General features: G+C 35.5%; 1 long non-coding RNA gene across 1 annotated transcript; it reads left to right on the forward strand.

Moving 5' to 3' along the window:
- The first annotated feature begins 7148 nt into the window (after positions 1-7148).
- Positions 7149-13695, forward strand: LOC135157506 (uncharacterized). The gene is made up of 2 exons (XR_010296504.1): positions 7149-10609; positions 11493-13695. It is a non-coding gene; the product is annotated as an uncharacterized LOC135157506 (long non-coding RNA).
- Positions 13696-13876: the final 181 nt, after the last annotated feature.

A 13876-nucleotide genomic window follows, 5' to 3' on the forward strand; every position in this document is an offset into this window, starting at 1 on the left:
ATTTGTCTGAAGTACTTGAGGGGATACAAGATGGAGGGGAGGGAGGGGGAGATAAGTAGCAAACCTTGTTGATCCTACATGTAAAGGGTTACGGTAGTCTGTATTATCTGATGGGTAGGGATAAAGAGGGGGGGGGGGAGGAAGTTGGCAGATCAGTAGATGTTGATGATCCCACTGGTCATACATGTACACACAGGTATTATGCAGGTAGCCTACATGTACTTGGGCCCCTACCATGTTCTTGACCATGAACGCGTACATCTTCAAGCTCCAGCATAATTTATGTCCGCACACTTTCAGTATACCTTTGCACATAGATTCACACCTTACGAACGCTGTTGGCCTATAAAATGTGCATACATGCATACACATACATGTACTCAATTGTACATGTACAGTAAATGGGTGACACTGAATGTGATATTCTGTACCGAAGGGTTGTTATTATTGTATTAAATATCCACTTTGCATTTTTTTGTGATAGTGATGGTATATACAATGCGCAACATATAGGCCTACTCACATTTCAGTCTCACCCATACAATACATTGTACTCTATCATACTATGAATAGCTCATATTACGTGATGGCCTACATCATGGACCGCCATATACATGTACCTAATCTTCATGATGGTGATCCTGTGCAGTGATAACCTTTTCTTCTTCTTTGTTTGTCAGATTCTGAAGAGAAAACTTCAAGAACACTGAATTGTTTTCTCTTTTGCTTGTCAGAATATTCTGAATATTGGCAGACTTTTAAAGTGACATGATTTTCATTGTTGCCAGTGACAAAATCGTATTCTTAAAGGTCAAGTCCACCCCAGAAAAATGTTGATTTGAATAAATAAAGAAAAATCAAACAAACATTATGCTGAAAATTTCATCAAAATCGGATGTAAAATAAGAAAGTTGTGACATTTTAAATTTTCGCTTACCGGTATTTTTCACAAAAAAAGTGATATGCACAACTCAGTGACAAGCAAATGAGACAGTCGATGATGTCCCTCACTCACTATTTCTTTAGTGTTTTATTGTTTGAATTATACAATATTTCAATTTTTACAGATTGGACAATAAAGATCAACTGAATTGTACCATATAGTATTAAACAACGCTAATTGCACATGTTCGGGGAGGAATTAATCGTTGTTTCACACAACAATTGGGAGACAATTGAAATATTTCATATTTCACATATTAAAATACAAAAGAAATAGTGAGTGAGTGATGTCATCAGTCTCCTCATTTGCATAACGACCAGGATGTGAATATAACTGTTTTGTGAAATTAAGCGAAACTTTAAAATGTCATAACTTTCTTATTTTACATCCAATTTTGATGAAATTTTCAGTGTTATGCTTGTTTGATTTTTCTCTTTATTCGAATCAACTTTTTGTTGGGGTGGACTTGTCCTTTAAAGGGGGCTATTTTGTAGCCTCTGTTCATTCAAAAATGCCTTTTGCACTGAAACCAATAACAATTTGACTGGAGTGGGTATATTTTGCAATCTAGAGCATTTTTATATAAAGGCATGATTATTAATATTAAAGGGATACTCCGAGCTGAAAAAAAAATGTTACATGTAAAATTTACCAAGCAAAAATGCTGAAAATCTCATAATCTGATAACAAATAATGAAGTTTAATACTGAATTTTAAGTTTAGCAATATTTCGTGAAAAAGTACCGGTAATATGCACATTGTCATGACTTTATACACATGTAGTTCGGCTGATGATGTCATGTCCCCCACTTTCCCTTTTCTCATGTTATTACTTGAACTCATAAATAATTCATAATTTTCATGTGGGTAGGCTATGTCTTCCTTGTTATAAAATAAGTTGCAGCAATGAATAGGTAATGCATTAAATCCAGTTTCAATCCATTTCCTATTAATTCTTGGAAGAAAAAAATTTGAATAAACATAATATCAAATAATAAACAAGTGGAAAACAACATCAGTTTGCACACTGAATATGTACAAACATAGAACTATTTTACCGAAAATGTCATAACTTTGTTATTCCCGTTCAATTTCGATCAATTTTTTCAGTTTTTTGTTTGTCTGATATTTCTTTATTTGTTCAAATTCTATCATTTTCAGTCTAGAGTACTTACATGTACCCCTTTAAATAGCCCCCCCCCCCCCCCCAGTTCAATATCTCTGTATGCAAGGACATTTACCTGATATCCTCCTCATTCTCAGGAAAGCTCCAGAAAGCAATGCGGAGTTGAAGATTTTCAGGAACAGGGGGATAGACACGTTCCACAACTTCAAACGGGATGTGGAGGGCGGTAGTCTTCGCTGTCAGCTCAACCAATGAGGGGACTAGAAAAGAAAACAGAATCAATGAGAATTAGAGAGCAAAGAATGAAGAGATAGCATGGATTTGTAAGAGTGATACATTTAAACCTACATGTATACCTCTACAAAGTTACATGCATATTACTTATGATAAATATAACAGTATATTTTGTTTTAATTCATTTCAATGAAATATATATAGCTACTACCAATTACAATTTGATAAGAACAACAAGTATAATGCTAAAAATAGTGATAAAAATAATAATGATAATAATAATAGTAATAATAATAATACAGGGAATAATTTTCCTGGTATCCCATTGCAATTTGCTTCATATAATTGTGTGATCGCTACACAAAATTTCATTTGTGTAGCAAGTTTTGACATAGAACTGTTCAGAGCATACAGTACATGTATGTAGTTGAAAGCTTTTCTCTAATAATCACAAATGCTAATCAAATTTGAGAAGTAAAATTATTCTGTCATAATAATAATAATAACGATAATAATAATGATAATAATACATATAATACTAATAATGATAATGATAATAAAAATACTATAATATTAATGACTTTACACGAAAACATTAGGATGAAATATTGTGTCTTCACCCGTAATGCGGATTTTATTCCTCCTTTATATCTCCTGCCCTATTTTTAGTGGCATAAATCCATTGTCCTCCCCAGGTTCTTCCTGATATTGATTACCCTTTATATAAATGTAAATGTAGGCCTATAACATTCATAACAATTATGAGTCTCTGATGATGTCAAATGACACCATGCCAATTTAAAGAAAGGAGAGCAATTTTGAAAGTACACTGTATAGCTCTGGAAACATCTGAAAAGACAGGCACTACATCACATGTTAAAATGTAAAAAAAAGGGGCTACTATTAAAATGCCCATGCACATACATGTAGATGAATGTGCACATACATGTAGATGAATGTTCACATAAACATATATGTTTATTAAATGGGTATGTACATGCACAATGTATATGTAGGCCTAAACTGACTATGGAACAAAATAATTTCTGTAGATTTGTAGACAAGGACCAAAGAATGCATGCACAGGTACAGGCTATCATATCAAAATGTAAACATGAAATTTGATATTCATTTCAGGTGTGAGCACAGACAGTAGGCCTACATGTACCAGGTGTATAGAGAGCCTCCTGCATGTACATGTATATACAGAATCAGGTGCGCAGTGACACACCCACCCAAGGGTACATTCATACATGTACACACACTCCACTTCACAGCAGTGCTCTACATGTATACACTACAGGGGTTACCATGGTAATTTCATTATCCATGCATGACCATGCCAGCCAGACTTTCTGCATTGGATGTGTATATATGGAAAAATGTAATGAGAAATATTGACACAATAATCACAAGGGGTTGCATGGCTTGTACTGCCTACTTTATCATGTGTACAATACATGTATGTATAAACAGAGTAATACCTTGTTGATTAGCATTCTTTTTCACATAACTACTATTACCTACATGTATATGTACCACAATATATTCATAAACCTGATGATAAATGAATTATTTTTTTTTATCATGTGGTTCATTGTACATGTACAGATTGTATGTGTACGACTAGTATGTACTGTACATTTTACATGTTCATGTACATGTAGAAAATTAAAGAGCAAGTCCATCAAAACAAAAAGTTGATCAGGAAAACGGATAATTATCAAACAACTAGAAATGCTCGGCGGGTCGCGCGGCCGAGCACATGTATCCCCCGAACCCACTGTATCATCCATCATTGCAATATACATGTATAGAGCTCACACAGAAATTTGACAAATAAATACAATAATCATGGCAACAATGACCCCGCCCACATTTTGCCAAATATGATGACATAAATAATATGACGCAGCAGCGTGACTCTGCAGAACCTAATTCTCCAGTAGCACCTGTTGGGGAATATCAAAACCAATAGGCGGCTTTGCTTTACCATAATGGACCTTCATGACAAATTTGAAGATGATCAGAGAAGAAACGCAGCCAATAGAGCACTCACAAGGAACTCTCTGCTATTTCCACAAAAACTCTTGTTACCATGGCAACAATGTCTCCGCCCACACCAAAATCAATAGGCGGCTTTGCTTTACCATAATGGACCATCATCATGCCAAATTTGAAGATGATCGGAGCTGGTAGAGTGCCCACAAGGAAATCTCTGCGGCGGCGCGACGAGGCCTAATACATAGTATCCTCAGAACTCTGTTCGGGGGATACAATAATGCTGAATATACCTGTAATGCTGTAAATGGAATTTCAAGAAAACAACAACATTTTTACATTTTGTGTAATTTCACATACAGGCCATCTGTAATATGCAATATGCATATCCTGGTCTGTAATGTCAAATCTGCCATAAGGATAAATTTCTATTACTTATTCTTTTATCTTAATTTTCAGATACATCTACAATACAGATAAACTTTAATAATAACAGTATACTGAAGATTTCACATTAATCATAAATTAAGTTTTAATATAGACAGGGGCAGCAGAGTGAAGTTGAAAGTGGGGGGGGGGGTGTACAGGGAAAAAAGGGCACCTTTTCCTTCGAAAAGGGCACTATCTTAAAACAAAGAAAAAGCAAATTATCTACAATCATGACCAAAATTTTTTTTGGGGGGGCTACGTGTAGATATGTCGTATCACATAAAATTTATAAGAAGCTGCGAGAGAAGCAAGCAAGCAAAATTTTTTAAATGTTTGTAACGAAAATGTTTTATTGGCAATACTTGTACATGATTGGCAGCCAGTGGCTGAAATATACATGCTACATAGTATGTAGTATAACATACATAGATATTAATACAAAGAGTAGACCTTGAATATAAAAAAATTGATGAGCATTTCAATACATAAATTACACAAAAAGATTACACAAAGATATTCTTTATTAATAGATCAAATTACAAAAAGATTGTCATTATAACAGATCAAATTACATAAAGGAGTTCTGACTTCTGAGTGTAAAGTGAATTGAAATCGCATTAATTTTATTGCATAAAATAGACAGGAAGAAAGAATGCGTAATGAAATAAACTGGCAAAAGAAAAGAAAATCATATTCAGGTAAAAATATTTAATTATACATCAGGTATTAGATGATTTATTACTGATTGTGGCCGTAATGCATTACATGTACATTATAAATTAAAAAAAAAATAAATGGAATGATACATGTAGATTCAAGGCAGCACATAAATGACCAAATATGGTTATTATAAAATTGCAAATGCCTTTAGGTTTTTAATAGAACAAAGGAAAGCAAATTCTAAAAATTACAAGCAATCAGAAAGGAGACCGGCAAGAGAGTGTATACAGTATTTGATTATGAAGAAGTTTACATAAAAGGTTTTTTTTTTAATGTGTTAATGTATATGAATGAGCAAAACCAACTAGGGTAATCAAGCTTATTTTTTTGCCATTTCAACAGATCGATGAAGTAGGGGAGTGGACTATTTTGGAATCTTTCGTTTTGCATTGGAATTCTTCATACTGTACATGTAGATGAGACTAAATTGACGGAGTTGTTTGACCAATTTCTTTTGGGGCGTCTAGCCAGTTTGAACAGAAAGGGTGTTTTGATAGGGGCACCTATAAGAAGGCAAAGGAGCACTTGCTAACGGCATAAAACGGGTCCTTCTCAGCAATCTCAGGTATGAAAGAAGCACAGAAAATCTTTGTGAGGGGCACTTTTCTTGAGTAAAAACAGGCACTGATTCAAAAGAGGACACTTGCAAGAAGGCAAGGGGGCACTTGCTCACACATAAAATTGTTCCTCAGGTGAAAGGGGGGCACAGAACATGTCCATGGGGGGCACTTCTCTTGGGTGAAAAGGGGCACTGATACGAGAAAGGGTACTAACAAAAATGCAAGGGGACACTTATTCACACATAAAATGGGTCCTTCTCAGGTGAAAGGGGCACAGAACACGTTCATGAGGGGGCATTTTTTGGTAAAAGTTTGCACTGATACGAGAAATGGTACTTGCTAACACATAAAATGAGTCCTTCTCAGGAGAAAGGGTCACAGAACATGTTCGAGAGGGGGCATAGTTTGGTAAAAATTGGCACTTATATGAGAAAGGGCACTAGCTAACACCTAAAACGGGTCCTCCTTAGGTGAAAGGGACACAGTACACGTTCGGGGCATTTTTCTTGTATAAAAAGGGCACTTTTCAGTGCTTCAAAAAGTGGGGGGCACTGTGCCCCCCCCCCCGATCCCTGCTCCTGCTTATAAACCACATTATGCATCACCTTTCTTTTTCATATTAATGAACAAATCATGAGTTTAAATCAACTTTCAATTTCTTATTCAACTTTGATTAAAGTTTCTATTGTTTTTATTATTTTGGATTTTACTCTTCAAATTGAATTTTAGATCATGTACATGCACTGTAGGTCTACTATTTACATACTTTTACATGCAAAATACACAGTCAGTTCCTTTAAACTTTGGGATCAACTTAATAACTTTTCTTTCTATATCATTGCTTCAATAAAAAAGTTTCCATGTCAGTGTGAACTCTTTTGAACTTGAAATGACCTCCATTTCAAACAAACTGAAGCCTTTTCAAACAAAGGATTTCAATCAGTAATAATTTGTTTCCTTCCATATGGAGTCCAGATTTTCTTTTGAAAATTACTCCCCTGAACTTGCATCTTGAAACACATTGCGTAAGCCTACTGCACTGCATTTTTTATTTAGGGTTTTGGTTTAATGTGCCTTTAAAAACCAGGGCTTGAATAATGATTACACTTTTGTGATTGTTTTTTTTTTAAGGACAAGTCCACCCCAACAAAAAGTTCATTTGAATAAAAAGAGAAAAATCCAACAAGCATAACACCTAAAAATTTCATCAAAATTGAATGTAAAATAAAAAAGTTATGACATTTTAAACTTTCTCTAAATTTCACAAAAACATCCTGGGGTCCGTTGCAGAAAGAGTTGCGTTTAAACGCAAGTCAAAATATCAATAGCAAGTCCGAAATGCGTGCTGTTGATTGGTTGAAAATCAAGTTGCGCATGATTTTTAGAGTTGCGATTGATTGCAACTCTTTCTTCAACAGGCCCCTGGTCTGTATGCAAATGAGGAGACTGATGACATCATCCACTCACTATTTCTTTTGTATTTTATTATATGAAAGATGAAATAATCTAATTTTCTCCTCTTTGTCAAGTGAAACAATGATTAATTCCTCCATGAACATGTGGAATTAGAATTGTTTAATACTATATGGTTCAGTCAAGTTGGTCCTTATTGTCAAATCTGTAACAAATGAAATATTGTATATTTCAAACAATAGAAAACAAAAGAAATAGTGAGTGAGGGACATCATCGACCATCTCATTTGCATGTCACTGAGATGTGCATATCACTGTTTTGTGAAAAATAAGCGAAACTTTAAAATGTCATAACTTTCTTATTTTATGTCCAATTTTGATGAAATTTCCAGAGTTATGCTAGTTTGATTTTTCTCTATTCATTCAAATCAACATTTTTCTGGGGTGGACTTGACCTTTAAAGAAGTTTAGCACATGCCATTGTATTATTTTCCCTTTCTCTTGTCCGTATTCTTTCTGTCTTCCCTTCTTTTCTCTCCTCCTTAATTCTTACACTTCCCCCACCCCCTCCTCCTTCTTCTTCTTCTTTTCCTCCTCCTTCTTCTCCTCCTTCGTCTCATTCTTCATAGGTCTTCTCCTCCTCCCCCTTTGTTCTCCATGTTCTTCTCCTCCTCCTCCTCTTCTTCTTCTTCTTCATCTTCTTCTCCTTCTCTTTGTCCTATTTCTCTATTTCTTCCAAGCAATTGCATTAGCCTCTTGCATACATGTACACTGTATGATCGATCCAGTTTGCCCCCCCCCCTATCCCCTTCCTAACAGCAATATCAATTTATTGCCCACGTCTCAAAATACTTATGCTGGCTGCTAAAGTCTTTAATCTGGTCTTGAAAGAATAAATGCAAGGAAGCTGACCTGACCTACTTACTGGCCACTTATCCATTATCCATGACCTTTGCCCATTCTCTGAGACCGAGTTCATTCTGAGGACACTTCAACACATATTAAAAACAAACTGACCTCAGACTTTATACTGATAGAGAGACTCGATTTCTCTTTTACCAAAAATCTGAATTTCGTTTTTTAAACTCTGTATTTTTACAATTCCCTATGCTGTTTAAATACTCAAAATCATAAAAACATACAATGTAGGCCTGCATGTACCTGTCCCAAAACAGATAAAAATCTCCTTTGAATTTTTGTCAAATGGAGCAGCAGTATTCATTGTATTGGTAATGTCAATGAAATGTAAATGTGTAGATGGCAAGCAGACCCCCCCCCCCCATTCCCAGTCCTGATCTGCCGAAAGGTTTGGCGTTTTTTTACTCTTATCAGAATCTCATGAATAATTTGATTTTTTAAATAATTTTAGAAAACAACTACTTTGTAATTCACTTCCAATGTGTATGATTTCCAAAATTCCATGTTACCTGTATAAACTAAGAACTACATTTCAATCTCTCTCTCTCTGCATCGTGGAGGCCTTGTCAGAGTAAACATATGTCCACTTCACTGACCTTCTATGAGGTCAAGATTGTGTCCATACATAGCCATGAACACTTCACATAGCTGAGCAACCCAAGGCTAGGCTATCCATATCAACAAACTGACTCACTATCAGTCCAGTCTGATACTGTGTCATCCCATGGACTAGTAGGTCCATGGTCATAGAGGTTCGCCTATTTACATCAACATGTACATGTACTTGATGCTACAGTAGGCAGCAGCCTACATGTATATAAAATTACATTATTTATATAGCGCATCAAAGTCTTTATATTTTCATTTTCACTGAAAGAATACGCAGAAATCAAAATAAAAATCCTGTCTAAAAGTTATACATGTACATACATGTATATGAGAATGGACTAGATGTACTGTAGTGCTTTGAATTGCATGGGTTCTCCAGGGCTTTCAATCTTTGATCAAAAAAAATATTATTATTCACAAACTTTCTCCCTCGTGTAAGTAAATGTAGACCTATTCTATGTGGTGTACCATAGGGATCATTACTTGGCCCACTATTATTTATCGCCAATAATACTTAAAATCACTCAAACATTTATTTGGACTAATCCTACCAATGTAATTCTTGTTTATAACATTAACCAAATTTTTAACAATACATACTGTATGGAATAATAAAGGAAACCACATTTGATGACCATACTGTACATGTACATGTAGCACATACCCAAACATATTTATTACTTGATTCATTGGCAAACTCAATAGAATAGACCTTATGCAACAAGTGTTTTACTCATGTATTCTACACCCACACAAACACACTTTATCTGGTCATGTAAATGCCCCCCTCCCCTTTGAAGAGCCAAAATACATGTACATAAAATGTATAAATGACAATGGCAGCATACATGTAATGTACAAGACCACTGGAACAATAAGTTACAGCAGGGCTGGATTACAGGTTTATTTCAGAATATTTCATTCTTGTTATTAATCATCCTCCCACATGGAATATACTGGCCTGCTGTCATATTATTTCCTCTGAGAATGTATTAAATAACATGTTGGATTTATCCTTGGTTTGGGTCATGTGATCTATATGTAAAAGAACATGGATTAATCACAACATCATGGCAATGACCAAGTACAGTGTATCCTTGGCCCACAATCAGGTTGTTTTTAAAGGACAAGTCCACCCAAACAAAAAGTTGATAGAATAAAAAGAGAAAAATCCAACAAGCATACTGCTGAAAATTTCATCAAAATCAGATGTACATTTGTAAAAGATATTTATGACATTTTTAAATTTCACTCAATTTCACAAAACAGTTATATGCACATCCTGGTCTTTATGCAAATGAGGGGACTGATGTCATCCACTCACTAATTCTTTTTTTTTTTGTTATAGGAAATATGAAATATTCTATTTTTCCCCTCATTATCATGTGAAAGAAAGTTTTATTCCTCCCTGAACATCTGAAATTACCATTGTTTTTAACATTTTATGGTTGAGTCAACTCGGTGCTTCTTGTCATATTTGGAAAAATTGAAGTATTGTATAATTCAAACAATAAAAAAACAAAAGAAATAGTGAGGGACATCTTCGACTATCTCATTTAGATGTCACTAATTTGTACATATAACTATTTTGTGAAAGATATCGAGGATATCGCGTCTGTAACGATGGCGAAGAACAATAAGAAACGTTTCGGACAGGTTGACTGTCCGTCTTTATAGACGGACAGTCAACCTGTCCGAAACGTCGAGTCTCTCTACTACTCATCATCTCTACTCGCCGACTCAAGCCAGCATCTCCTCATTAGCTCTACTACTCAAGCTGTTCTCAACTCATCAATCTTTCCTGGTTTACAGTCCTTTTCAGGACTACATGTACTTTCAAGAAAGAATACTCTACTCTCAAATCTCCACTTTCTCGCCTATCCGTTTCTTCTCTTCTTCTATCCACTGTTTCTATAACACTTCACATGGTGTACCGTAAACCACATCAGCGATTGTACATACCACCATGCAAACCTTCAAACAACATACATGTATGTACTGTACTGTATGTACAATAGATTGAAACTACTGTACATGTACCGTAAAATCAAAAGAAGGGAATACACTCAATAATCGTGCATTATAAATCTATTTTTGTTTAAAATAAAGAAGATAGTTCAGATATGTACTCATTACAGCCCCACCTCTTGCATGGAGTGCTTTATATTGTTCATCACCTCTCTGCAATAGTGAGATTTCCTTTGTGTTTCTTTCTTTTGACCACAGTCCCCAGCATCAAACACCACAACAATAACACTGTTTCAAGGAAAATATGTGTGGAGTGATAAAGCTTTTATTATTGGCCTATGACTAACCCTTCCATTGACAAGGAAAGGGCTTTCTTCCACTTTATGTGCACAAATGTGGTTTCCAAGATATTCCTTTGTTTTGGGGGGTTGTATAAAGCTTGTACAAGAGGACCACATGGGCACAAATGCTTTGTTACGAGTTTAATATTGTATACATTGATACAGGTACACTATACATGTACATGTACCTCAGTATCCTGAGATAATTACTAGTATAAAGAAAAAAATAGGTTGACACATGCAGTGTGGATTAAATGACATAAGAATGTGCACAAATGATCAGAACATACTAAAACATTTGATTTTTTTAAATCTGAATCTAATTTTTGTTTATCAACCCTGGTACATAAATTATGAAATGGTACTAATACTGCTAATTTAAGACACTTGTTTGGTGTCCTATTGTACATACACAAAAATTCATGGGCTTTGTAATGTAATGTACATGTAATTCATATTCCAATTTAACCAATATTTTTATCAATTCGAAACCTTGTACTGGGCTTCCGAAAATCACCTAAGCAAAGGAATTGTATGCCGCCTGGAAGTTCAAAGCCAGGTGGAATGTAACAAATCCCATTGCTAATGCTTTAGGACCCATCAATAAGTATAAATTATAAGAGTTGCAACTTCTTCAACTCAAGTCTTTCCTAACAATTCCCTGTTCTGATTGCACAATTCTATGCTTGTACACCTGTACACGCACTTATGTATTCAGACTTCCAAATCAAGCAGCAGGCCTTCTTCCAATACTTTACCCTGTACACATGTAGTTACATGTAGGCCTATTGATAAAACTTGATTTGAGAGCAGATTACATACATGTACAGTGAACATTGTATTTCAAATTCAATGCACATACATGTACACTTGTACTGCATGAGACAAAAACTTTCAAAATAATCATCATTTTACGTAGTATGATGTTATTTTAAAGTTTTCATCTCATGCAGTTTGTGCATAATATTAATAATGTAAAATCTGAAAAGAGATGCCATCTACTTTGTGTATCAATTCAATTATCTTTTCTGCCGAATGGGACTACACAAGGAAATATAGAGAGCTCACACTCCTCGGAAGGAAGTAAGACCCTGGCTACCTATATCCTGTACACCCACTATTTAATGAGCTTTGGGAAGGATGGAGTAGAAAAGGAAATAGATCCAGGTTAAAAAAGAAATGGCACCTACATGTATCCTTCATCAAAGTTCATTAAACCTATTGAAAAATGACCCCATCAAAATGAAATAAACACAAATACATAGGTCTAATGGTATTTTACATGTAGACTGTAGTACCTCATCAGTCATTCAATTAAAGTTGTATGTAAACTCATGAACAGCTCTATGAAATGCCAGTTTATCTTGCGTAGACTACTACAGATGTACACATGTACATTGTACATGTAACTGGGTATGTAAAATATGCCTGGCAAATGTTTTCCATCCTGAAATGATTGATATAATTTATTAATTACCTTCTGTTAATGATGAAGAGATTCCAGTGGTTGGCGGGACAGCAGACGTCAATCTGTCTCCTCCTCCTGTTCCATTGCTGTTTTTCTTCCATCCTCTCCAGTTATTGTTACATACACTCTCTGCCTCACTCACCCAAGAACATAATGAATCTTCCTCAAACCTATCGCTATCCTCAAATGAAAACTGGTCTCCTTGGTCATCCCAGTCATATATAAAATCCATTCTACAAACACGGCGTATATTTACGCTTGGAGTAATTTAAAATGACAGACCTATTCCGTGCTTACTTTCCCCTTAGATTCATGTAAACAGTACAAATTTAGTTTCCTTAATTAAGCTCTTCAATTTTCAGATAAATCAGAAAACATAGACGAAGCTTTAAAAATAAAGGATGGACTCAAAAGTTTGTTAATTCTCCAATAAAATCATATTTTCTGTCATGTAAATAGGGAAACCCGGTCGAAAACACCAATAAATCTACAAATAAATGAAGCAAATTGAGGCAGAATCAAGACCAGTACAGATCAGCTGCATGTTCTTCGCCTGTGCTGTGAAACCTGCACCGAGCTGCCGATCCCTTTCTTTGTCAGGATTGCTTCTGACTGACTGTGTTGTGATCCTCATTCGGTGTGTGTAGTGTGTGTTCCACTGGGCACTGGCACTGACTCCGTCCAGACAAAAAAAAAAGGATCTCGCTCGTCATAAATTCACTGCTACACTCAAGAGATCATTCGCTTTCAATCCTACTTTGATCTGGATATAGTCCTACAGCATCGGGAAACACATCCATACTAGTAATCTTAATATTTCAGTTAAAGACGCGAATATTTCCCTTGTTCTTTCATTTGACTCCCGAGTCCGTACACTGTCTTACTACATTGATCACAGCTGTTCAATGGACGTCGGACGTAAACAATATACAAATAATGCATGCAGCCGAGTGCGTTAGTGGAAATGCAGAGCACGCGAGGTTTCTTTAGATAGGAGTCGCACTGTGCACGAGCCGCTTGCGGCGAGTGCCCAGTGTGCTCCATCTGAAGAAACCGAGCTTTCTCTGCATTTACTTTTACGCACGACAGAGCAAGTGCATTATTTGTTTTATAAAATAGCAACACAGAAACAATTTTTTAAAAAGT

The sequence above is a fragment of the Lytechinus pictus genome, chromosome 18 (genome assembly GCF_037042905.1).
Source record: "Lytechinus pictus isolate F3 Inbred chromosome 18, Lp3.0, whole genome shotgun sequence".
Taxonomy (NCBI): Eukaryota; Metazoa; Echinodermata; class Echinoidea; order Temnopleuroida; family Toxopneustidae; genus Lytechinus; species Lytechinus pictus.